The sequence below is a fragment of the Canis aureus genome, chromosome 18, assembly GCF_053574225.1.
Source record: "Canis aureus isolate CA01 chromosome 18, VMU_Caureus_v.1.0, whole genome shotgun sequence".
Classification (NCBI taxonomy): domain Eukaryota; kingdom Metazoa; phylum Chordata; class Mammalia; order Carnivora; family Canidae; genus Canis; species Canis aureus.
In genome coordinates, this window is record NC_135628.1 from 7597501 (window position 1) to 7625302 (window position 27802).

The 27802-nt window shown below is 35.5% G+C and overlaps 1 protein-coding gene and 1 long non-coding RNA gene across 21 annotated transcripts in view; one reads left to right on the plus strand and one right to left on the minus strand.

Moving 5' to 3' along the window:
- The window catches only part of FOXP2 (forkhead box P2), a 555034-nt gene that overhangs the window by 496455 nt on the left and 30777 nt on the right, over positions 1 to 27802 (minus strand). The gene's annotated exons all lie outside the window — the stretch shown is intronic.
- LOC144288534 (uncharacterized) lies at positions 4831 to 14533 on the plus strand. 4 transcript variants are annotated; one of them, XR_013356410.1, is made up of 4 exons: positions 4831 to 5162; positions 5696 to 5890; positions 6336 to 6528; positions 13421 to 14533. It is a non-coding gene; the product is annotated as an uncharacterized LOC144288534 (long non-coding RNA). The 4 variants fall into 4 exon arrangements; XR_013356412.1 differs by lacking the exon at positions 13421 to 14533 and adding an exon at positions 7338 to 9165 and having other exon boundaries at positions 6353 to 6528; XR_013356411.1 differs by lacking the exon at positions 13421 to 14533 and adding an exon at positions 7338 to 9165 and having other exon boundaries at positions 5696 to 5878.

Sequence of the window (27802 nt, forward strand, 5' to 3'; positions counted from 1 at the left end):
AGTTCTAATTGCTGGGATAGCAACCAAAATAACCACATTACTGGATTTCTGCTACACTATTTGTTTTCCTTAGCTATTTTCCTATATTCAAGCCAGATTTTAGATCTTAAAAATAATGAAATTGTGTGTATGAGTTTTTTAGTCTCTCTTACTTTCTTTCAGCTTCAAGTTAGATATATTTTTCTACTGAGATCATCATTTTATCTAAAATAAGAGGCTACTTTTCCGCTTGCACACTAAAGAAACAGATCTGAACATGACCCCTCACTGAACAGAATGACTTGTTTTTGAGTTATATTTGCAGAAGGTAGCACCATATGCCCCAAGCTCCAAGTTGGATGCTCTTTCTACGGTCTAATTTGCTTGTCAAAAGATGTTACAATCACAAACCTACAATGTCTAGACAAACTTAGTATTGCATGGAAAAAAATGCAAACTATTTTCCTCACTTTCTGTAGAAGTAACAAATTAATTTCAAATAAATGTAAAAGGTTTGTAAAGTCTAAACAATCTCTGAATTACAAATAAAAGGTCCTAGTGTCACATGATTGAAAAAAGAACATACACACATTCACACACATGTATGTTAAGTTTAATTATTAAGACCAAAAACCCTGTCTGCTTTATGAAAGAACAGAAACAGCCTGCACACAATTTTCAAGCTGACATAAAAATAATGAACTACTTCCTCAACAGAAGTTTCACAAAAAACAAATTTAAATCAGACCACAATTTATTATAAAAATTAACTTTTCTTATTTGAGTGAAATACTCCCACTTTTAAAAAATGTTTTTGCAATTTCAATTGTATGTCTTTGAAATCTTGTTTCACGTTAAGGAATCTTAACATTTTGCCACAATAGTATTCTTTTGTCTCACTGTGATTTTGTTAATCTATTTGTTGTTTCATGACAGGGAGATGGTATCTGATTATGGGAGGGAAGAAGGAAAGTCTATACCTGCAAGCAACTGGTTTGAATTTTTCCTTTGTTTTTTTTTTTTTTTTCCCCTGTTTTGTCTTGTTGCTTAAACATTTAAGAATTAAAATAACCATTTAGAGAAAAAGGCAAGGGTATTCAGTGGCTGTTTCTAACAACTGAGATAAGACTTCATTATGACCCCTTCAAAGCCTTTCCAAATTTTTAAAAACTAAAATTATTTACTCAATAGGTTGTAACTGCCTTTTCTGAGCCACAGTAATCCATCATGTGAATAAATATTTAGACAATATTTTAAATGTGTACGATGTACTTGACAGGATGCCACAGTTTCAGGCTGTCATGTAAATACAATCTGATCAAAAACGTTCTGCTTGTACAATAAAAGCCCAGCTAGAAACACAATAGTTCAGCCAAGGAGAGAAAACTGATATCTAGGAAAACCCCAAAAGTGGAAAGTGACCACTAGTGACATAAACCATTGCAATTTCAAGAAGTTTTGAAGTTGTTTTTGTTGAAGCAGTCATCCTATAAAGAATACAAACCTATTTTAAGTACATATCAACAAAGCTTCTTAAAAATTTTCCATCTGTGAAAAGAAGATAGATCTATTTAATAAGCAACCCAATGCAGCAGAAAAAAACCCCAATACATTGCACTACATGTACTGATAGGGAATCATTTTAGGGTACAGCGGGAAGTGAAAAAATCAGGATGCATCAAAGGGTGTGTTTATATTACTATCTCTGAAAAAAATGACATAGAGAGATACATATACGTTTATGTATACATTGATTATTTCTAAATAAATACCAAGAAACTGACCATTGTGATTGCTTCTTGAAAGAGACAGTTTTTCTCAAACTTTCGTATGACTGCATATACATAGAAATCAATGCCAAATGTATGGCACATTGGGACAAGGGAGAGCCAGCAGTCCCAGACCCCACCTTGCTTTGTTGGGGGCTAAATACATAACATCCCTTCACAGCCTTGAGGTAACTGAGGCACAGCAGGCTACAAGATATTATATATTACCTGTTTTTAATAATTACATTAAAAGTGAACAAACCAAACTGACCATTTAAAGCTTATCATTGGAGAAGGGGAACTTAATATATCTGGTTCAATCTTGCCACAATTTAAGTTTTGTTTTGTTTTGTTTTGTTTTAAATTAGTGCCTGCTGGAAAAATCTGATTGCACTTTAAATGGTACTCTACTAATCCCTGAATCTTTCTTATTTATAAATGCTGCTGCTAATATTTACAGAGTATATACCAAACCAAGTACTCAAACCAGAGTTCTTTGCAGGCTTGTACCATAATAGGTTTACTACATCCTTAGTATGTCAAAAATTTCAGGGGAAATTATTTCTTGTGTGAGATAGGGGTACTAAAGTTAAATCAAATTTTATCCATGATTCTGTTATATTTTATTTTTAATTTATTTTTAATACATACCTATATAAAGCAGGTAAGTCAAGGAACTCATGTGTTAGCTCAAGAAGCTCCAACTGATATTTATTTTTATTTGATTGCAAAAGATGGAAACATTTTATTACTCTAATAAATATAATTTGTTAGCTAGATAAAAAATATTTAAAACATGGTAAGAATTAATAATAGGAGAAATTCTTGGTGCTAGTGCTGCTAATGTTACTGTAACCCCAGCAAATTGTAGCTGTGTGCTAGAAAGCACTTACCGGTAAAGAAAATAAGATTTGAGTTTATTGCACCTTTCAGTCCATTTTAGTTTGTTTTCATAGTGGAACCATGTAATAGCTTTTTTATTAGTTGGCACAGAAAAGCTTATGCTGATAATCATATACATTTGGCAATTGTTTATTTATGATAATATTTGAGATGATGGTGGTGTTTCAAGGAGAAAAAAAGCCAAGACCAATATTCAAAAATAGCAGGTAAAAGATTAGGACTCAGAAAAAAGACAAGGAGAAGAAGTTCTGTGTGACTAGAAAAAAAGATGGATTCAGCACTTTTCCCGTTGGGAGAAAAGTCCAATACGCCAAGAAAAAATAAGGAAGATTCAGTGGCTTTGTGATATTTAGGGATTTCTGAATACTGATACCCATTCTGTCTCTAAGGCCTAATTATTCAGACAAAAATATTTGCACAGGCACCATGTCCAGACACTGTCTTCAGCACTACGAATTCAATGATGCAGCCCCCCTGGCCATCAGAAAGTCAGGAGTAGTGGGTGGAACTGGTGAACAATTGGAGTCAAATATTAACTGCATGGAAAGAGGAAGTGGAGATACTTTAGTCATAAAAAATAAAAAGCAGTAATCCAAATAAGAAAGAATGGAAATCTGAACTAAGTGGGCAAAGGAGGTGAAGCAAACAGGTCATATGTGATAGATATTTATTAAAAATGTCCATTTCACTTTGTGATTGACTAAGATAAAAAAACAAAAGACGGAAAACTCAAAATAGCTTTCAGGGGTTTTCACTTGGTTTTATTATGTCATAGATGGCATTCTTTCAACAGGATAAAGAATATAGCAAGGACACACTCCAGGAGGGTTTATACTTGGGGTAGTAGTCTCTAAGAAGGGCACCGGTGATCCTCACCTCCCATTTCTCTTGTCCTAGGTAAGTGTGGGCTGGACTAGTGTCTTGCTTCTAGTGAACAGAATATGCCAAATGATGGGATATCATTTCTATGATTAGGTTTCAAAATAACCAACTTCTATCTTTCTCACCTTCTCATGTGCTTTCTCTGATAGGAGCCAGTTGCCATGTGTGAGTTACCCTGTGGTTAAGTCCTCATGGATATGAAATGATAGGCCCACATCTTTTGTGTGAATGGCACAAAAAACAGGAAATATTCTTCCAACATACAAAAATTATAATCTGACTCAGCAAAGGAGTCACTGACACAAATGACAAATTAGTTAAGTTTCAATATACATGTTTATTATCTCATTCACATCTTTTCCCTTAACAAAAACAAACTACCAACCAATATTCATATTGGAACTAAACTTATACATTCAGCAATTACAGCCATAAGTTGGCTGCAAGCACAAGAGTTCAGCAAAAAACCAATGAAACCGCTCCAAACCTCTGCCATGGCGCTTGAGTTTTCTTGAGCTAGGAACAAAGTATTTCAAGTAGCAAAACAAAATTCTTTATATATGTATGTATTTCTGCCTTTGTACGGGTTTATGTCTGACACTATTGCCTGTGTGGAGTGGTGAGTTTCGTTTACTTTATAGTCAAAGAGTGAGATAAAGCAAAGCATGTACCTCCTAGACTTAATTGATTTATCCAGATTCAGAAACCAACTCAGTTATTTTTAATAGCAGATCTGCACTCCGTCTTATGTAACTTTACTTTTAGTTGCTTAATGAATACATGCTGAATTGACAAGAATGGATTCCTCGGCTTTATCACCCTGATAGCCAGTAAGATTATGAATCTCATTCTTGTATTTTCTTGACTTAGAAGACTTCTCTGCTCATAGAGTCCATGAATGTTTACAGAATGAGTGAGTGGATCAATGAATGAGTCTCTCTGTTAATCAGTAAGGGCAAGGTAGATTGAGGAGGGTGTGATTGATGGACCTTGAAAGGAAAAGAAAGGGGAAGGAATCACAGATATTGCTTTAGGGTATGTCATTCATCAAAGGAATTTTATTTTCACACCTTTTAAAATGAAATTTTGGCAGCATCTTTAGAATAGATTTGAACATTATAAAGGTCAGAAACTTCGAGAATGCTAATTGTTAATATGACACTATGATATAAATTTGTCATGGCATATAAGGAAAACGATAGTTATTGCCATTGCTGTGTGTGACAGGCAGGAAAAACAATAGACATGTTACTTGGCAACAGGCTGAAACATCATCATTATCACCATAGAGTCATGGAATCTTCGAATTGGAAAGAATCTTAAAGGTCATCCAGTCCAACACCGGGCTCGACAGATGGCCATCTAGCCTCTGCCTAACCATTTCTAATCATTGTTACTTGTCATGGTAGCCAGTTATATAGCTGAATAATCTCAGCAGTTAAGAGACTTCTTAAATCCAGAAAAAAAATCTGGCTCTTTAAAACTTCTCATTGTCCCTGACTGAAAACTCAGAATTTACATAAAACACATTTCTCCTTAGGTGGAATGGTATTGAGAAAATGGCACTGGACATGGTATCTGAGGATTTGGATTTGCGTCACAAATCAGCCTCCTGTTAGTTTACTCTTGGTAAGATCATTTAACCTCTGATAAGACAGGTTGCGATGGGAATCAAAAAAGAATAAAATATATGATAGGGCTTTGCAAACTATAAAATGCTATAAGGTACTATTTTTCATTCTGACAAACTTTTGTAAATATACTGTTTCTCTTCTCCAAGTGCCACCCCAGTTATCTTTTGTAGTGTGATATGGTTTTGTGTAGAGGGCAGAAAGCTATCCTGACCCAATATGTTAATTTAAGTCATTCCATTTTTACGAGTAAGGGTAAAATCTCAAAGGAAACTAAATCTCAAGAGAATCTAATCATAGTGCTTTATAATATTACTCTGATAAATCATGTCTTTTAGAGTAATAATAGAAAGCATATTTTTAAATGACGGAAAGATTCTCCATTAGTTTGGGGATATTGTGGGACAAAGTTTGATTTCTCTATCCAAGTTGGAAGTGGGCTTTTAAAAACAGTATTTTAATTTTTCTTTCTGAATGTTTTGTCCCTGAAGATACCTCACAGTTATATTTAATTTTATCTTTCATTAACAGCAGTACTTGCCTAATATTTCATCCTACACATGATTCACTACTCAACACGGAGGAAGGAAAAGAAAGATATGCCATTTATTGAGACCCAACCATACACCAGAAAATAAAACGCCTTGAGTTAACATGGATATAACAGATGCCAACCAATTCCTTCTGAAAAGACTTTATCAGTCAACATAAATGGTCCAATGTCATGTAAAATTTTAAGTTCTCATTTTTCTAAACTTTCCTACCTGAAATGAGCCTTCCAGAAACTATTCTAAAGGTTTTTAGATACTTGAAATTTCATCCACACTCTGATTTGAAATTCATAACTTACACATTTTTACGTTCTATTTTTTTATCATTTTTTTATTTTTTTAAGTTGTAATATTCTTTGGAGTTGATTGTAACAGTAAGAGAAATGGTGTTTCTGTACAAATAATACTGTTTCTGAAATATGTGTGCTTCCTAACACTAAAACTACCCACTAAAAATAGAAAAAGAATCATTTTTTTAATGATTTTACAAAATGCATGTAAATGTCCTAAGTCATTAGCTAGAAAAATTTCAGTTTGCTGTATACTCTTGGGAATTAACGCCTTTCTTGAGAGGTTCTAGTAGGAACTCCTTATAAGGCTGTATTTCTCTGCTATTACAGTGTTCTACTTTTCACAGCCCTCCATAGTTAATGACGGCAAATCACTTAATGACATTGGTTGAAATGCTTCTTTCCCACTCGTGCTGTTTCTTGAGAGTTTGCAGAAAGCTCCCTTACAAACTTCTGTGAGCCTTGTGCTTCTCTCAGCGCCTTACTACCCTTGCCAGGGAAGGAAGAGTGAATCATCTATTTGGTAAATATGGGCCTCTCTTTTAGTTCCCATTTAATTCAGGGCCTAGGTGGAAAGAAGGGCCATATACGAGATACGCCCCGTGCAGCATAATTAAATTGTCCAATGGGAGTTCTGCACAGCAAGATTCAAATCAGTCTAAGAAAGTGTCATGTTATCTGTCTTCTACATAACCCAGGGTTCAGCATAACTATTTTTCTAAAAATCTTACACAACTTTGTGTGGAAACTATATACACTTGGGGAAGACACACCGTTGCATGTCACAGAACAAAGTGCTGAAGCACTGACGTGTCACAAACATGTTAGAGCTGTGCCAAGATGCTGATCCCTTCTGCCCTCAGGGTGGCTAAAAGAGCCTGGGGCAATCAGGGCCCTCAGGCCAATCACCACCAGTCACAGGTTAACCCAAGGTGCTCTCCGAATACCATCACTTTCTATGTGTGTCAGAGCATGAATAAAGTTGGGAGGCATTACCACAGAAGTAGTAGCTGAATGAAAAAGTTTAACTGCAACAGCTTAGTCACTTGCCATGGCATGTACACATCTCTGGTCAGGATGTAATGGACTGTGGGTATAACATGATAGACTACTGTGGATTAAATTATAGAATTTTAATACAATTCACAAACAAATACCCTCACACAATTTTTCTGTGTCCCCAAATAAATAAGTCTCACTAGGCCCTTACACTACTTACTATCTAGAAATCAAGAAACTGGGTGGTGGGGCACCCTAAAGATTCAAGCCATGGGCAAAACATTCACTTATATTGACAGAACTTTTTCTTTTTCTTTTTTTTTTTCTGAACAGGTATTTGTCTCTGCCTATTAGCATCATCTCTACTTGGGTTGCAATTATGTAAACATAAAATGATTTTAATAAAAATAATAAAATTGAGCTTGTTGTCAGCGAGGCTCTAGAAAGCTAAGAACTGCTGGGAACTAACTTCACATTATTTCAATGTGGAAGAAAAGCACAACAGAAGTCTGCAAGATTACATGTTTGCAGCTTATCATACATAAACTTGTCATACAATCTTGATTTAGTGTTCTTAGGGCTCAGTTACTTTATCTGTTACTCGAGGATTAGAAAGCCAACAAAATCCAAATGCTGTTATATAAAAAGATGGATTTTGAAAAAGAGAGAGAAACCCTTTTAAATACCATAATACAACAGCGATGTTAAACAAGGCTCTTTTGCTGTACTGACAAAGAGTATTTGGTCACCAAAAAACTAGTGAACTGGGGACTCCAGGCAAAAGTAGAATAACTTTAGTATACCTGACATATAAACGGATAAGAAGTATCAAGAGGATACCATGAAATAATCACATGCCACGATCCAAGGAAATAAAATTTCTAGTTTTATCTAACATATATACATATAGGAAGTACTGTCATATTTTATATCCTACATACCTCGGCAGAAGTCAAACCTGGTGACAGAGGGGAATCGCTCCCTGCAACTTCCCCCTAAAACAAGCATTCTCAGCTCAGTAAAGCCTAATAGTTGAGAGAATCCAGAGCCTGGGTATCCATGCTTAATCTTGGACAAATTATTTAACCTTTCAATTTTTCAGTTCTAACATGAGAATAAAAATACCAAAGAGTTGCTTTAAAAAAAAAAAATTAAGACATTCTAAAGCATGCCTATGCCTGGCCTACAGTAAGCTCTAAACAGTGTCAGATATTTTTATTATTCAACCCACCCCAACTCCCCATCATACCCAATTTAGCTGTGCTAAGCCTGCAGATGCTAGCATTAACTTTTTAAAACATTAACGAAAGTCCACATTTTGTTTATATTTCCTTAGTTTTTACCAAATGTCCTTTTCCTCTTCTGGGATCCTATCTAGGATACCACAGTACATTTTGTCATATTGTTTCCTTAGAATTGCTCCCCTTGACTGTAACAGATTCTCAGATTTTGTCTTTGATAACCTTGACAGTTTTGAGGAATACTGGTCAGGCATTTTGTACAATGTCCCTCAACTGGTATCTCTCTGGTGTTTTTCTCAATATTAGACTGAGGTTATGAATTTTGGGAGGGGAAGGCCATATAGATAAGTTGCCATTTTCATAACACCATATCAAGTATATGTACTATGATGTGGCCATGATATAACACTGCTGATGCTGACTTCGATGAGCTAGCCAAGGATGGGTTTATCAGGTTTCTCTAAATGCAAATTTACTCTTTTCCCCCTTTCCACACTGTACTCTTTGGGAGAAAGTCACCACCCATAGCCCGCAATTAAGGAGTGAGGAGTTATGGGATCTCTGGGTGGCTCAGCGGTTTAGCACCTGCCTTCAGCCCAGGACATGATCCTGGAGTCCCAGGATCAAATCCCACATAGGGCTCCCTGCATGGAGCCTGCTTCTCCCTCTGCTTCTCTCTCTCTCTCTCATCCTGTGTATGTGTGTGTGTGTGTGTGTGTGTGTGTCTCTCATGAATAAATAAATAAAATATTTGTTTTAAAAAAAAGGAGTGAGGAGTTATGCTTCACCTCCTTGAGGGTAAAATATCTACACACATTATTTGGAATTCTTCTATACAGGAAATGTCTATTCTCCCATTTACTTAATTCAATCGTTTATTTATATAAGTATGGTATAGACTCATGGTTATTTTATATGTCGTATTTTTATTTGAATATATTTGTATTTTCTGGCATTATAAGAACTCCAGGTTTATCCTGTATATTTCCTGCTGCAATCCAAGAGTAAGTCCCACTTCTCCAAGGATCCTTGGTTCTTTTATTAAAGAATGGTATTCTTAAAATATGGGTGCTAAGTATGCATTGCATGTCATTTTTAGGTCTGCTCAAGTAACAAAGAAAGGAAATATGTGTGTGTGTGTACTAACCAGTGTATATACATATAATTATAAATATTTCTATATGTAGCCATCTGTATCTACACTAAGTGCAAGTTTTTATTGAGATAAATTTTATGCTGATGTCTCCGACTCTAATCCATTACCATAGGTCATTCTAGCCTCCTTCCATTGCTTGTCTGTGAACTTTAAAATTTTGATCACCACCTTGTCCCATTAAAATATTTCATAAATAAGACATTTTTTTCACTAAACCTTCTTGAACTTCTCCACATTCAAGGGATGGCACAACAAATCTATGGGGGCTGCCAACATTTTGTAGGCGAAATAACACAGATTTTGCAGATAATCAATTTTTTTCAAAATCAGAGACAGATTTAAACCATCGCAGATTTCTCTTTGATCTAATATATAACACACTTGAGTCACTGAACTTACAGCTTTATATATTTTAATATTCTTTTTTTTTTAATTTTTTTTATTTATTTATGATAGTCACAGAGAGAGAGAGAGAGAGGCAGAGACACAGGCAGAGGGAGAAGCAGGCTTCCATGCACCGGGAGCCCGACGTGGGATTCGATCCCGGGTCTCCAGGATCGCGCCCTGGGCCAAAGGCAGGCGCCAAACCACTGCGCCACCCAGGGATCCCACAGCTTTATATATTTTAAATTGTAAAGCTATTCTCATTTATATTTACCAACAAGCTATATATTACTAGATCATTAAATTTCTCTTATGTATTTTTCATCCAAGTGAGTATTTATTTCTCCTTCTTGAGACTTTACTTTTAGAAAACCAAAGTGTGAAAGAAGCTGAGCAAGAAGTGAATATGTATTCTAAAGCCTATACCGTTCATGATAACAAAGAAAAAAATCCATACCACACCTTGCATAGCCAACAGCAATGAAAAATAGGACCTTTGATTTGTTATTATGGTTCCACTCAGGTTTTCTTTGCCTTTTTTTCTTTTTAATGTTGCCTTTACCTACAAAATAGGCTTTAGTCCTAACTTGAAAAAAGGGCACTGAAGATCAGAAGCACAAGATTAATATGCTTTCATCAGGAGTTAAACTTCTAGCTGGTCATCAAATTAGCAGCAAGAACCAAATAACAAGGATTCTAGTGAAAATCAGTAAAATATACACTGCTAGAGGGATTAGAAATTTGCGTAACTTTTCTGGAAAGAAATTTGTCAATGTTCTCCATGTTTTACTTCATAATTCTACCTCTAGAAATATACACTAATGAAATATTCCCAAATTGGGCAGAAATACATGCACAAACCCTGTTAGTAGCAGATTTATATATAATGGTGAAGAACCAAAAGCAGCCTAAGATTATGGAGAGAATCAGGTAGCTGGGGTGTATATTTATATATGCTATGTTATATTTGGTGTAATGACTATCTGATAGTCACTAAATATACTTAGAGATAACACAATCACAGAAAATATTTATATGTTAAGTTTTTTAAAAAAGGTATGGCATAGGAGATAAGTCTACAATCTTGGGGTAAGAAATTAGGGGAAACCTCTCACTAAGAGACATCTATTACACTGGTCAAAATTAGTAAAGACAAGTTATTCAGTCTCTGTTGAGTCATCAAAAGAGATGGAACAACACAGAAACTTACTCAAGAAAATCTATGAAAATTCAGTAAGAACAGTGGGAGTGTGTGGCTTTCCGGCCAGGCACTACACCCATCCTACACAGCTCTGTATTTCTATGAGATGGCAGCCAAGGAACAGTGCCCATCTCCCCCTTCTGTGTGGATTTAGACATCGGGGAATGTTGGTGATCTCATTTTCCACAGTTCTGTGTTACAGAAAGCCTACGCCAATCATGTGGTAGCAGCTGGCTGGCAGTGCCTGTTCACCCAACCCCAACTCCCTCTAGGTAGGGAAGATTTGGGAGGGGCAGTAGTAGAGTGCAGTTCCCCATCCCTACAGCTCTGTACTGTAGGAGAGCAGCTTCTTGGGGGCTCTGCAGCTGCCTGGCAGTTCACAAACAGTAGGGGGAAAAAATCCTCATTTCTAAGGAACTAGAGATTCTTGTCTTAGGAGTGAAAAGAGAGATATGGCAAGAAAAGGGGTTGGACAGAGAGGCAAGAATAAAATAAAGAATTTTACAATTTCATACTAAATATATTTTGCTCCTTAAACGTTAGAAGCCACAGGAAAAGTCTAGTGGGGGAGAATGGTACTATTAGATTTACATATGGAATGGTTATTCTGGAAATAGAGCAAAAATTGGTGGGTAGAGGTGAGGATAGAAGGTAAGAAATCTGATGGGAGGCCACCGGATTAATGAACTAGAGAAAAGGCATCAGATATAGGGAAGAGTAGATGTAAAAGATCTATATCGTGTGATCGTGTAATTTATTCTCCCAGAGGTTCCCTGTAGACAGAGAAGGGGGCATTCTTAGTTACTCTGGGACCAAGCATAAAGTGCGAGTGTTCTAGCATATGTGAAGTACTCACCCTGCCAGACCTTACATAAGAGAAGTCCTTGGACTGTTTCCTTTCTAGAGCTCTCTTTTGGTCTTACCCAGTCTCATTGTTTCCAATAACATCTATATGCTAACGCACACATGTTTACCTACAGCCCACATCTGCTGCAAACTCCAGGATCTGATAGCCAACTGTCTACTTAATATCTATATTCAAAAAAAAAATATCTATATTCAGATGTCACATAGGGATCTCAAATATGGCCAAAATTGAATTTTTGATGTTCCTTCCCAAAAACCTGTTCCCTCTATGGTCTTCCCCACATCAGAAAAGGGAAACACCTTCCTGTCAGTTTTCAGGTCGAAAACCCTGAGACAACCATAACTCTTCACTTTGTCCCAAACACCACATTCAATCTGTGAGGGAATCTAGTTAGCCCTTCAAAACCTATCCAGAATTTGGTCTCTTGTTCCCACCACGCCATGACTATTACTACTCTTTGTCAAGACACTACCGCCTCTTATTCGGATTCTCGCAGTAAATTCCTACCTGGTTTCCTCCTCGTTCTTTTCCCCGCTTTCATTCCTACCTTCCTGTGAGCTATTTCCAACACAGCAGACAGAATGGTTACGTTGAGGTAAATCATACTGTTACTCTTCTGTTCAATGGCCTAGCCTTGACTGGAAGGTATTCTTCAGTCCCAAAGAGTCCTACTCTTTGCCCTTGCTTGCTCCGTACCAGCTGCACTGGCCTGCTCACCATTTCTGAAACTTGACAAGGATACTTCAGCTTTGAGACAGTTGCCGTTGCTGATCCCTTCACCTTCAGAAAACAACAGAGCTCTTGACTTCACCTATTTCAGATCTTTCACAGATGTCACCTTGTCAATAAAGTCTTGCTGGCTCCTATTTTAAATTGCAATCCCCACTTTCCATTTCTCTCTCTCTCTTTTACAAACACACACACACACACACACACTTTTTTTTTTCTCTGTGGCACCTACCATCATTTCACATTATTTTTTACTAATTCATTTTATTGTTGGCTTCCTTTCACAAAAGGAGGGAATTTTGTGTATTTTGTTTTCTGCTATATTCTCAGTGCCTGGAGTACATGAAAAGAAAGAAGTTGAGTGAATGACTGAATGAAAGTAGACAGGGTATTTGTAAGCTTCACTTATGCAACTAAGTGGATGATGATGCCAAGACGAAGAAGAGAAAGAAGAAAAAAAAAATCAAGATTATGTGTTTAAAATAAGATAAAACCATGTATTATTTTACAGAAATGTCAACTTTATTAATGCTAATACATTTTAATAGGTAATTTTAAGGAAAGCAAGGATAATTTTTGGTCATGGCAAGTTATGATTTAATATTAGTTTAATAAAACTGTTGGAAATTAAAGTTTCTTTTTCTTTTTAAATTTCTTTTTAATTATTTTTTTAAATTTCTTTTTCTGAGAACATAGGTGATGAAGCCTAATATCTATATAGTCATACTTGCCAAGAAAACTGTCAAGCTTTATTTGTTAAAGTAATGAGTTTACTTTTCCATATATAAATAATATAACATATTTAACATGCCTTTTCCACTTAATCCCATCCTGCAGATTCTAGACAACACTGCCAGCTAATCACGGACACAGTTACAGAAGAAAACAAGTACAGTGTCCCTCAATGAATGATACCTTCCCTCTCTTATGCAACTGACATAGTTCTGGAGAATTTTTACAATTCAAGTCCTCTTTCTAAGTATATGTATATACACACTTTTACCCTAGAATCTCAAAGTAGACACGTTTTTAATGTGCCTCTATTTAAGGGTAAAGAGGGGGAAAGTCCTCAGATCCCCAATCAGCTTGGCAATTCTGGTTTGAAACTACAAAATTACGCTTTCTCTTTTTGCATATTTTTGGTAGGAGATTCTGGTGATATAGTTACAATATTTTAGGGAAGGAGTTAAGAAAAATCACTAATGCTGTCCCAGTAACCTTTTCCAAAGAGGTCACTTGGATGTTGTTTGCAGAGCATGCGTGTGTGTCTGTGTATACGTGTGTGTCTGTGTGAGTGAGTGATTATATATGACTCTGCACACACACACACGTAGGAGCTTTTTTTTTGGGGGGGAGGGTATTCATTAAGAAGTTAAAAGGAATTTCCATTTTTAGATGGTCAAACAAAATCAAGATCTTCCCAATTTTAGTCAGCATAATACTTGGTCTTAATAAAGTGTAATTTGTAGAGTACTGAGGCAAATGGACTCTTCTATACTGATGGGGATAATTAGAGTATAAGAGCCTCACAGACTAGAAATTCTAATGCAGCCTTTTATCAAAAGCAGTCACTCTACCTCAGCCTGACAGTTAACAACATATGATCTGGTAAACAAATACTTTCACACAGAACAAAAGTGCCATTAAAGGCCAAAACTGTCAACACAAATTCCATTCTTACAAGAGAAAAAATACGTAAACTGTTGATCACCTCTGGTTGTCTTAACTAGCATGGAGGTTGTCATGGAAACATTTCTGCGAAGTTCACAGTGATGAAATACAAACACTTCCAGTTTAATTGCTATTAGGTTTAGCATACCAGAGTTTATTTATACTCAGTGTGCATTATGATAAAATGTAGTATAAATAAAGCTTATAATGATCTAGCATAACAATGCCAACATTTCCTTTTAAAAAATTAAATGAAAATGAAATTCAATGGCAGTTTAAATTTTTTCCCAGAAAAAAATAAACTCCTAATTTTCTCAAATACCTACTCTGATTTATTATTTTTCTACAGTATATGATTTATTAAAATATTTTTGTATTTTTACTTCTACCGCATGTGATTTATAAAAATACCTACTTCACACACTAAAAATCAACACATAAAATATGTTCACATATAAATCCCAGAATGGCAGAAATTTAAATATTTTAAGCTAATTTTTCCTACTAATGCAATTTTTCCTATCAATGCATTATTAGCATTTAACTAAGAATTTCATTTAATTTTGTGGTGGTAAAAATACTAAGAATGGCTTTCCCCTGAAACTTTGTTTTTCTTAATTCTGCTTTTTAAAAGATCTATGAAAATGCTGGGGGCAAAAAAATCACATTATAGACATGTATACAAAATCACATGTTCACAGAATCCAATTATATACATACCTAATTGTACAGAATTTTTAAGAGCTAATCTTTCTGATGTATTCTAGAGAGAAATTTTCTAAAAGTTTGAACAAAATTTTTCTCAAGAAAAGCACCTAGGTTTACTTTTGCTACATTTTAGTGACCTCCAAAGAATATAATTAAATCTAAAAACTATTTTTTTATGTTTTTACTAAATGCCTAATATTTTCCCAGAAGTAAGATAATTACTAGGAAGAATACAAGAGAAGAATAAGTTCCTGCCTTGGCAAAAATTAAATTCTAGTCAATGACAGAAAAGTAAAAGTATAGAAAGCAATTCTAGGAGAACACAAAGCAAAATACCCAGTAGGGTTAAGTTAGGAGGGTTAGCCTCTTCTGTAGTGCTAATCGGTAGCAAAAGAGGATGGGACTGGCATCAATAGGATTCCAAGTTTTCATACATGTCAGATGACAGGACTTGTGGTTAGACATTGTCAAATTAAAGGATTCTTACTTGAAATACTCTAAAAACACATATGAGTAGAAAAGTTCAATTTTCTAAAAGCCTTTTTTTTTTTAGTCTGAGGTTACCTTACCAGTCAAAATATGGTCTGCAACATGGCCCTGGCTCAAAGTTGTCCAGTAGCTAACATACTGAGTACCTGCAGTATCACTTCAATACCCAATAGGCAGTATGTGTGATCATGGTAAAATGCACAAACAAGTTGATACCACATGCGTCTTCAGGTCTCAACAAACTGCAAGCAACACATACGAAATACTTAATACTATCCTGGTTCACTACCAATAAAATATGGAGCTTGCAGTTCAAACCTTTGAATTTTATTCTGGAGTTTTCCACTAATTATCTGTGCAAACCCTGACAAGTCACTTCTCTAAGGCTAACCTGTATTATTCCTAAGGAACTTCTTACTCCGTAATTCTAACACACTATGTGCTCAGCTTCCTCCCCACCTTCCTGAATGGAAAGGACAAATGAGAGTGGAAGATGTGATATCTCCAACATAACCAAGTCAAGAGGAAAAGGTTCTGGCAGCCAGACATCCAAAGGATTTCAGACAACAGAAGCAGAAAGTGGTTGTTTATGCCCTAATAAGAAACAGAGAAGATGAAAACTGACCTACGTCAAAGTTGCTCTGAAGAAGGAAGCCATTTCAGAAGACTAGAGTCTCTAAAATAGTATGATTCTATATTTGGTTATTTAAGAATTCTGGATTTCCCCAGAGGACTTTTAACTGGGTTTTCATCATCAGAAAGCATTTATTGAATGCTTAATTTAATTGTATGAATTGCTACACCAAAAAGACTTATTACATAGTCATGGTCCTTGGATCTCTGGGGCTTTTAAAATCTGGGTCAAACAACACTAAAAGGGACATGTTCAAGAACATACAGATAGGAGACTAAATATATTTAACCAAAAGGTTTTTTAAATTCAATTTTTGGAATATTTCCATCCCAGACTACTAATTTGAAGAGAGAAAAAAAACCTTTCTGAACTAAATAGAAAATAATTTTTTTAAAAAATAAAATTTTACAAATAAATTCAATAATGAGGCACCTGGGTGGCACAGTGGGTTAAAAGAATCAGACTCTTGGCTTCAGCTCAAGTCATGATCTCAGGGTTGTAAGATCCAGTCCGTGTTGGGCCTGTGATCAGCAAGGAGTCTGCTTGAGATTCTCCCTCTCTCTCTCTCTGTCCCTCCTGCCCATCCTCTAAAATAAATCCTTAAGAAAATAATTTAATAATAGGATATCAACACTGAAAACATAAGAAAGGCCAAGTCTAAGAATCTGCCTCATAAACAAAAAGTGAATCACTGCAGGGGAAAAAATGAGCTTTACAAGGGTCTATTTAACAGGCGTTTGCATTCAGATTAGAGGTGGTGACCTGAAGCTGAATTCCCTGCTCTTCATGATGATATTTCTATCATTTCAGGGTAATACTAGATAATGGCCGACCACAGATGATTATATTAACTGAAGACAATTATGTTATACATTGATGAAGAATTGGAGAAAATCTCTTAGATTTACCTGCATGTTAAAATCAAGGCCTTTTACTGCCTCTGATGGTAAAATAGTAATGCTTGTTAGAATATCCTTAAACTGTAAAAAATATTTTACAGTTTTATTTTATTTTGTTATTCTATTATTATTTATTTATCTATTTTATTTTATTTTATTTTTATTATTTTATTTTTTATAATTTATTTTATTTTATTATTTTATTATTTATTTATTTTATGCGGAGAAAAACAAGCATAAGATAATTTACCACATGCAGTTCTCTGATCATCATCTAAACTAACTTAATCATTAATCCAGTGGCCCATCCCTAATATTCCAATTTAAGGAGATAACTAGGCCATGCACCTATCAATTCTCATTGCCAAAAACAGCCACAAATACTATATCATTACTGTTTTGGTATCCATCAGATATTTAACAAAAATATGTTCATTCTATTTCTATATTTCTTTTACTTTTATTTTCTAGTACTGACTATAAATATATGCAGCTACTGTGATACATCAAATAAGGAATACTCCAGAAAGGAGTAAGAGAAAGGGAAAGTAGAAGAAACCATCTTAAATTCTTTTTAAATCCCAATAAAGTTATAATCACAAATAGTCAATTGACAAAACATCACTAAACACAACTTCCACTCATTTCTATGCAGTTGAGGAAAGCAAGGAATATTTCCAATAATATTCATAAACTCAAAAAAACACCTGTCCTTTTGGCAATCATTTCTTTCTAGTTTTTCAATTCAATGCCTTCTTTGTCTCTTTATAGTCTTTGGATATTAAAGAAAAAAGGAACAGATCTAACATCATTTGCAATTGTTCACTGACAAAATTAACTGTTGATGAGTTTCATACTTCTGAATTCTATCTCTTTTATTTATCATTATAAGCTAGGCCTATCCCACCCACAAGAAATTTTAGGTATTGTAGCAGACAGACTGTAAGGCCCTCAATGATCTCCACCTCCTGCTATTTATGATCTCATAAATTCCTTTCCTCTTACATGTGGGAAAGACCTGTGACTTGTTTTTAACTAAGTGGTCATGGTAAAAGTGATAGGATACCACTAACATGATTATGTTACATAAAACTGTAACTCCCATCATGCTAGCATACACTGAATCTTCTCCCTTGTTGACTTTGATAATGAAGGTTTTCATGTGGAGATACCTACACAATAAACTGTGAGCAGCACCCACTCGACAGCCAACAAGGAACTGAGACGCTCAGTCCAACCACCCACAAAAAATTGGATCCTCCAAAAACCACATCAGATTGGGACTTGATCCTCAACCAGCTGAACCTTCAGATGAGACTACAGCCCTGATTGACACCATGACTGCAGTCTGTGAGTGACCATAAAGCAGACTAAGCCATGCTCAGGTTCCTGACCTAAAGAAACTGTGAGATAATAAATGTGCTGCCTTAAACCATAAATTTGTGGTAATTTATTACACAACCAATACATACCACATACAGCATTAACAAAAAAGCAAAGAGATTTGGGGAGGTTATTTAGTGATTTTGGTTTAGGTTATTTTGATTTAAACATTTAAGGACAACATGAATAGGAATATATGATCTCCACACAGCTCCTTACTCATCCAGGCCAATCCAAGAGAAGTCAATTATTATCTGAAAACTATATAGCCACCATAGTGCTAGGCTTAGGAGTTTTCACTGCATAATTATATATGTTCCTTCATAACCAGGTTATTCTAAAAATCTGTCAATTACCTAATTGTACAGGTTACTACACTATTTAATAACTACCAATAATTTTAGTTGCTTACTAACATATGTCAGAATGATATTCTAGTCACATCAATTAAGAGTTATTTTATAAATAAACCTTTCTATATTTTCACATTTCATGGAAATGAAAGTATTTTAGAAGAGCACATACTAATGTTATTGTGATTATGCATTCACACACACATATACACAGATCTACACACACTACACGTATTACATTACACTGACCATATTTTTTATATATATGTATATACATATAAATTTATAATGAGAATGTATGCTATTATATGTTTGAATATTTACATAAGTAAACCTATTAGGTATCTGTACATCATTTAAAATTCAGGTCAAATGTCATCTCCTTCATAATTTTTTTCTGAAACTCAGAATAGAACATTCCCACAGGCTGCTGTTTATCTATTTAATTCATCTTATCTTATGTTATACTTAGCTATTTACACTTGTATCTCCCTTACTATAGTTTAAGTTTCTTGAGAGCAGTACTATGTCCTCTTCATCTTTAAATCCCCCAAAGACAGCATGCACTAAGTTTTTAAAGGAATTCATATGAAATCCAAATAAACTGTTCTTTGTTTTTATGTTTTGTTGTTGTTGTTGTTGTTGTTGTTTTTTAAGTAATGTGGGGCTTGAACTCACAACTCCGAGATCAAGAGCTGGATACTTAACTGATTAAGCTACCTAGGCAATCCAGCAACTGTTATTTCTTCACATTAATCTCACTAAAGAAAGGTAATATCCTTCTCTTGTTTTGTATGCACAACTACCACAGTACATTTTTTTTAAGATTTTATTTATTTATTCATGAGAGACACAGAGAGAGAGAGAGAGACAGAGAGAGACAGAGATAGGCAGAGGGAAAAGCAGGCTCCATGCAGGAAGTCTGACATGGGACTCAATCCCAGGTCTCCAGGATCACGCCCCTGGGCTGAAAGCAGCACTAAACCACTGGGCCACCCGGGCTTCCTCACAGTATATATTAATTTGTGTTTTGTGAAATATGGATAACACTGATGGGCACATGCCAAAGATGGCATCTTATCAATGTGGAACCAAAAGAAGGAATCCCTCTCCTGGATAAACTGCTGTAAAATTGAGAAGTGGTTGGGTTTTGTGTAGAGGAAGAGGCTTGTGGAAAGGAAAGGTAGGAGTCTTGATTCATTGTACACCACCAGGGATCCAAGCTATGCTGAGACTTTGTAGTCTACAGCAACATCAGATAACCCAGAGAAGATTTCTGAAGAATTAAGCTTCTCAGGGGATTTTCAAGATCTCTGAATTCTCTACAGGCATCAGTTATTATTCTTTCTCCTGGAAACTTCTAGGCCTGGAAGTCCAGGCTCTTTTGCTGCTACTATGGACTCACATTTTAGATTAATGTAATACACATGCATTATAATCCAAATCCAGAAGAGAAGATTCACACTATACCAAAAGCACACAGTTATTTAAGAAGACAGAATAATATTGTCTAACTGTTAGCTTGCATTCATTCTGTATGTTGACGGAAAAACTATGCATTTCTCACTTGTTAAAATATTGAATTAGTTAAAAGATCTTTGACTACACCAATGGGCTATATAATAAAATGCAAATATGACAGTTATTCCTTCAGTCATCTACTCATTAAAACTTTTACTTAGTGTTAGATATGAGGCCATTTGATAAATGGTTTAAAAAATTAAATGCTGAGTTGTGCATGTTTGGTGACAGAAATCCACCAAACTAGCTGAAGGTGGACCTCTGATTAAATCCAGTAATGGTTATGAGCACAGAATTTAGGTATTAGACCTGGGTTTGAGTTCTGATTTCACTGTTTATTAGTTGTGCCCCATTGGGAAAGTTATTTTAATGTTTATATCCTTGTTTCTTCATCCATAAAATATATGCCTCATAGGGTTGTGATAAGGATTATGCTAATCATGATTTCCTGACCATAATCAACATAACAAGATAACAAAGATGATGACGATGATGATGATGATGATGATGATGATGATGATGATGGAGGAGGAGGAGGAGGAGATGATGACAGAGATAAAGAAGAAAGAGAAAAGGAAGAGGAGGAAGAGGAGGAAGAAGAGAATGTATCTTATTCTGAAGCTGCTTTTAACAACCACACCCTTAGCTCACTGCCTCTTTATGTACCACCTGGCCTTGGACAAAACCAAAAACCATAATGCCTGAACACGAAGACTTCAAAATCTACTGAGAAAAGTCTATAATGGTAAACTGTGCCATGTTATAATATAGATTAAAATCAGTGTCCTTTGGGAGCCTAGAAAAGACAACTGACCAGTGCAACCAAATAACCAATAAATCTCCAGATATTATAAGAAACCCCAGGAACCCTGAGCATCCAACCCTAAAAAAGAATCTGGATTTTAAAATTAAATTATAGGATGATTTTAATGAAATTACGATTAGAGTAAAAGTCAACTGCTTTTAACATGCTAGTTATTACATTGTCATTTCTCCAAATTGGCATGGATAGCATTTAGCATGACAATGGCCCTAGGTTTATTAAAGAACACAAGTTTGTAGCTAGTAAGGAAGAATAGACTATGTTCTTGGTATTCTCTTCCTCATAAACCTAGTTACTCTCTAGGGCCAAACGATCTCTAAATAACTACCAAAATCCCAGTGGTGTGTTTCAGCAAAATTAAAAAATAAAAAACACTCTCCTAAAATTTCCATGGAATCACAAAAGACCTCAAAAAGACAAGGAAATCCCCAGAAAGAAGAACAAAGCAGAAGGCATCACACTTCCTGTTTTCAAGCTATATTAAAGCTAGAATTATCGAAACAGTATGGAATTGGCATAAAAACATACACACATAGACCAGTGGAACAGAATCAAGAGTCCAGAAATAAACCCAAGTGTATGCAGTCAACTGATACTTGACAAAGGACTAAAAAATACTCAACAGAGACAAGACAGAAGATATTTTCAATAAATGGTGCTAGGATAACTGAATATTCATATATTAAAAAATGAAACTGTATCTATATCTTTTACCACTCACAAAAGTTAACTCATCACAAGGATATTTTTTGCTTTTTTCCCTTTCTTTTCCTTTCATCATATTTATCTGAGAAAACAGAACCTACAGTGGTAATCACTGCATAATACCTGTGTATCAGACAATCATGCTATGTGCCTAGACTTCTAGAGTAATGTATATCAATTATTTCTCAATAAAACTGGGATTTTTAAAAAGTATCTACTTTGTGGTTAGGAGGTATGTTTACATTACACAGATTTTACAAATACATACACACACAAGACTGGATAAAAATGAAAGAGAAGCCCATAGAAGTAAAATCAGGTCAAAAATATTTTGATATGTCAGCTGCTAAGCATGTATGCTTATTTTGTGAATTCTCCCATAATTCCATGCAGAAGACTAATTTCATCTTCTTAAGAAGCTTTTCAATGCATGTATATTTCCCAGAAGCATGGATTCTGCTATAGATTAACATAATGTCAAAAATCTATTTAATAAGAAAATGCTTCCTATGGTAAAAAACTCAAATACTTACAATGCTTTTAAAAACGTTCTACAAACATTTGTGTAATAAGGATAAACACAAGACCTTTACCAAACTTTTATGTTCTATATTGAATATCTTGTTTGTACACAAAGCTGAAAGAAGTAGCAAAGTTATCTAACATTTATAACGCATAAATATGTAACATGTAATAGTCACAGAGAACCAGACTATGTTCAAAAAGCTACTGACACATTAAAAAGCACAGTGCTATAAACCAATCTATTATGTATGATAAAAGATCTTCTTTCTCATTAAAATATATTTTATTAAATAAATGATAAACATAATAATTGGCTTTTCCATATTCATACTTCCATTATATTTTTTAAAAAATTCAACATTTTGGTTACTGTGTAATATATGTAGTTGATGACACAAAAGGTGTCAAAACTTCAGAAATATCTGTTTATTATAAAAATTTTAGTGAGTTGTTAATTTCTTTATTGTAAATTGTACTTTACCTCAATTCAATACTAATTATCAGATGCAAAATAAAGCAAAATAAGATATAAATAAGCTTGTAAAAAATTCAAGAAACTTACAACATTAATGTTATAATGTTGTTACTTATGCTTACAGGAAAAATCATGAATAAACGAGTCATTTCTGTAACAAATTTATAACTGATGACTACCATACCAGTTCTTAAAAATTATGTGTATTCAAATGTTACCTATACTATGCCATGTTAAAAAGTCTTAGATCTGCTAAGCTTTCATGCTGATCCATCAGCTTAGAAAATGTTTGTAAAATTTTTTAAAATGCAGTGTAAACATTTCAGCCCTGAACCTTCTTTCTATGCCTTTGAACCTTCTCTTTCATGTGCAATACCTGACGGCCCACGGAGAATAGCTGCTGAAAGCCCCAAAGATGGGTAAAACAGAATTTCTGACTCAGGAAATAAAGATCAGCTGAACAGGATTCCCAGATGGCAATCCAGATCAATGGAAAAGCAAGACCAGAAATTTACAGTATCTATCCTACACAGTATAGCATGAAGGTTGTATTTCATTGCTAGTAACAAAACTCCCAGGGGCCAAGAAAAAAAGGAGATACAAAGATTATAAATCCAGTAATGAGAAACTACACTTTATTTTGACATTTTTCTCTAAGTGGAATTAGAAACTCCACTACCTTTATTTGGAATCACTGATATGGTCAATCATTTCTGCAACTAAACAACTGCATTCCACTAAAACAATTAGAGCAATCATGAGAGGTGGATTAATGTTTATGGAAAATTCCTTGCAAATTTCCAGCACCTATCATCAGGTTAGATGGAAATGGCTTCTGTGTTTTATGCCTAGAAAAATAATGATTTAGTTAAATTTCAAATTTTGTGAAGAAAAACTCAGAAAAGACCTATTAATAACAAAAATTAATATTTTATAAGCAAATTTTAAAACTTAAAACATTTCATTACAATGCTGCCAAGTCTGAGGGACTCAGTAATCCATGCCAAACAGGAATTACCTCTACCAATGCCCCCATTTTTGGTGGCACTCAGTTGATATTTTAGTATTTCCTAACTCATAAGGCTACCCTTTTCCATTTTGGGCATGTTTTTATTCTCAGCACATGTACATCCAAATAACTTGTATCTACGTGGTCTTATTCTGACTAGTGAGGCTATATAAAATAAATTCCCATTCTACACAACTATTCTTTAAAACACTGTGCACTATTCAATCCTTCCTATCTCTTGAATTCTGCACTAAACAACCCAGCAGTTCCTTGTCCTAATTCTCTTATGTCATCGTTCCCCAATCCTTTGAAACCATGGTTATCTCCAGATAAACTTTAGTTTCAGTTAAATGTGACACTGTAAACTGAATATGGTACTACAGATATGAGTTATCCATTTCACAGCACCCTCCACATGCTAATCTAGACACCATGGGTTTTTTAGTTTGCATTGGATTTTTATAGTCAAGATCCATATATTCACTGCCTATTAGATGCCTTCACTTGGATTTCCTACAAACTCCTCAAAGTCAAAATGTCCAAAATTAAATTGATCCTCTTTCTCCTTCACTTCTCTACTTCATCACACTCCAAATATGCTTCCCCTCCTAATTTCCTGTATCAGTGCCTATACTAAAAATAGCCACAAACCTGCCAGCATCCTATATTCCTCCTTCATACTCATGTCTATCATCCAAGTGACCATCACACCCCATCACACTGACCATGCAATTTAACAATCGGGCTCTATGCCAAACTGCTAAAGTCTAAATTCTTGCTCTCCCCTAACAAGCTGTGTGGCCTTGGACAAGTAACCTAGCCTTTCCATTACTTAGTTTCCTCATCTGTAAAATGAAAATGAAATGAAAATAATACAGACATACCTCAGAGCTACTGCAGGTTTGGTTCCAGACCACTTCAATAAAGTGAATTATCACAATAAATAAGTTAAATAGTTTTCACAGTGCATAAAAGTGTTATATTTATAGTATTTTGTAGTGTACTAAGTGTGCAATAATAGCTTTAGAACCGAAAAAAGAAAAACCCAATGTACATAACTTAACTTAAAAATGCTTTATTGTTAAAAAATGCTAACCATCATCTGAGCTTTCAGGTCATCATCATCTTTTTGCTGGTAGAGGGTCTTGACTGGATGTTGATGGTTGTTTGACTGCTTGACTGATCAGGGTGGTGTTGCTAAAGGTTGGGGTGGCTGTGGCAATTTTTTTTTTTTAAGAGCAAGAGAGAGAGAGAGTGGGGAAGGGCCAAGGAAGAAGGGGAAAGAGAATCCTATTGCAGCTCTAGGAGCAGCACAGAGTACAATGCAGGGCTCGATCTCACCACTCTGAGATCATGACCTGAGCCCAAATCAAGAGTCGGATGTTAAACCTCCTGAACACCCAGGTGTGTCAATTTTTAAAAATAAGACAACAGTGAACTTTGCAACATAGACTCCTTTATGAACAGTTTCTCTGTAGGATGTGATGCTGTTTGATAGCCTTTTACCTACAGAGCTTCTTTCAAAATTGGGGTCAATCCTCTCAAATCCTACCACTACTTTATCAACTAAGTTTGTGTGATATTCTAAATCCCTTGTTACTTCAACAGTCTTTACAGCATCTTCCCCATGAGCAGATCCCTTCTGAGAAACCACTTTCTTTGCTCATCTAAGGAGCAACTCCTCATCCTTTAAAGTGTTATCATGAGACTGTAGCAATTCAGTCACAACTTCTGGTTCCACTTCTCATCCTAGCTCTCTTGACATTTCCACAACTTCTGCAGTTACTTCATTCCCTATCTCGAACCCCACAAAGTCTTCCAGGAGGGTTGGAGTCAACTTCTTCCAAATACCTTTTAATGTTGATATTTTGACCTCTTCCCAGAATCATGAATGTTCTCAGTGGCATCTAGAATGGTGAATCCTTTCCAAAGATCCTCAATTTACTTTGCTTGGATCCATAAGAGGAATCACTGTCTGGCAGCTACAGCCTTATGAAATATACTTATTAGAGAACAAGACTTGAAAGTAAAAGTTACTCCTTGATCCTTGGGCATAACAATGGATGTTATATGAGGAGGCATGGAAACATTAATCTCATACTATGTTTCCATCAGAGCTCTTGGGTGACCAGGTGCACTGTCAGTGAGTAAAAATATTTTGAAGATTTTTAAAAATTTATTCATGAGAGACAGAGAGAGAGAGAGAGGCAGAGACATAGGCAGAGGGAGAAGCAGGCATCCACAGGGAGCCTGATGTAGGACTAAATCCCAGGACCCTGGGATCACGACCTAAGCCAAAGGCAGATGCTCAACCACTGAGCCACCCAGGTGCCCCTTTTTAAAAATATTTTGAAAAGAATTTTTTTTTCTGAGTGGTAGGTATCAACAGTAGGCTTAAGACATTCATTAAACCTTGCTGTAGACAGGTGTGCTGTCATCTAGCCTTTGTTGTTCCATTTATAGACACAGGCTGGGTAGATTTAGCATCATTATTGAGGGCTTTAGGATTTTTCAGAATGGTGAATATGTATTGGCTTCAACTTAAAGTTTCCAGGTGCTTTAGCCTCTAACAAGAGTCAGCCTGTCCTTTGAAACTTTGAAGCAAGGAATTGACTTCTCCTCTCTAGCTATGGAAGTCCTAGCTGTCACCTTCTTCCAATATAAGGCTATTTTGGCTATACTGAAACTCTATTTTTTAGGGTAGCCCCCCTCATTACCTTAATTAGATCTTTTGGATAACTTGTTGCAACTTCTATCTTAGCACTTGCTGCTCCACCTTGCACGTATATGTTAGGAAGATGACTTCTTAAAACTCATGAACCAAACTGCTAACATCCAACTTTTTTTTTGCACCTTCCTCACCTCTGTCAGTCTTCATAGAATTGAAAAGTTAGGGACTTGCTTTGGCTTAGGCTTAGGCTTAAGGAAATGTCATGGCTAGTTTGATCTTCAGGTATGGTTTGTGGCACACCCAAAACAATTACAATAGTAACATTAAAGATGATTGATCACAGATCAGGTCATCATAACAAATAATAATGAAAAAGTCTGTAATATTGCAAGAATTGCCAAAACGTGACACAGAGACACTAAGTGAGCAAATGTTATTGGAAAAATGGCACCGATAGACTTGCTTGATGTAGGACTGCCACAAACTTTCTATTTGTTTTTGTTTTTTTAAAGCAGTGTATGCAAAGTGCAAAAAACCCCACAAAGTATGCCTGTATTTTCCTCATATGGGTGCTATAAGCACTAAATTGATTTCTATTTGTTTATTGTTTAGAAGAGTGATCAGCAATAACCTACAGTGAGTGCATAATAAATGTTAGCTGTTGTGATAACCATTATTGTCACCTCCTGAGAATCTCTCAGCTCTGCTTATCATTCTCACCACTACTTACTCAGTTTAGGTCCTTTAGTTTAGTTTCGTCTACATTACTGTCACAGCTTCATAACGGTTGTCTCTGTTTCTCTTCTCACCAAATTCTTAATCTCATACCTTTGATCATGCCATCCCCTAGTTCTTTTTTTCCTAAAGGTTTATTTATTTCAGAGAGCGAGATCTCCACATGAGTAGGGGGAGGGGTAGAGGGAGAAGGAGGGAATCCTGGAGTAGACTCCTTGCTGAAGACAGAGTCCACCAAGGGGCTTCTTCATCCCAGGATCCTGAGATCATGACCTCAGTTGAGACCAAGAGTCCGATGTTTAACCAGGTGAGCCAACCAGGCACCCCACCTCTCCTAGTTCTAAATGCCTCTGTGGTTTACTACCATCCTCAGGCCAAGTGCAAATTATTGATCATAGTTTACAAAACCCTAGATGATCAGGTAAATTTCTCTGACCACATTGATCACCTCTGTTCTTCCAGCATGTGATGTTTGAGTCATATTGATGAACTTGAACTACCTCAAAAACAGAGGCTCCCATTCTACTTTCTAAGTGAATTACTGAAGTTGGCCAAAACTGCCTGAGATTCTGCTGCCCACCCACCTACTCATCCCATTTATGTTTGCTTACCTTCCAG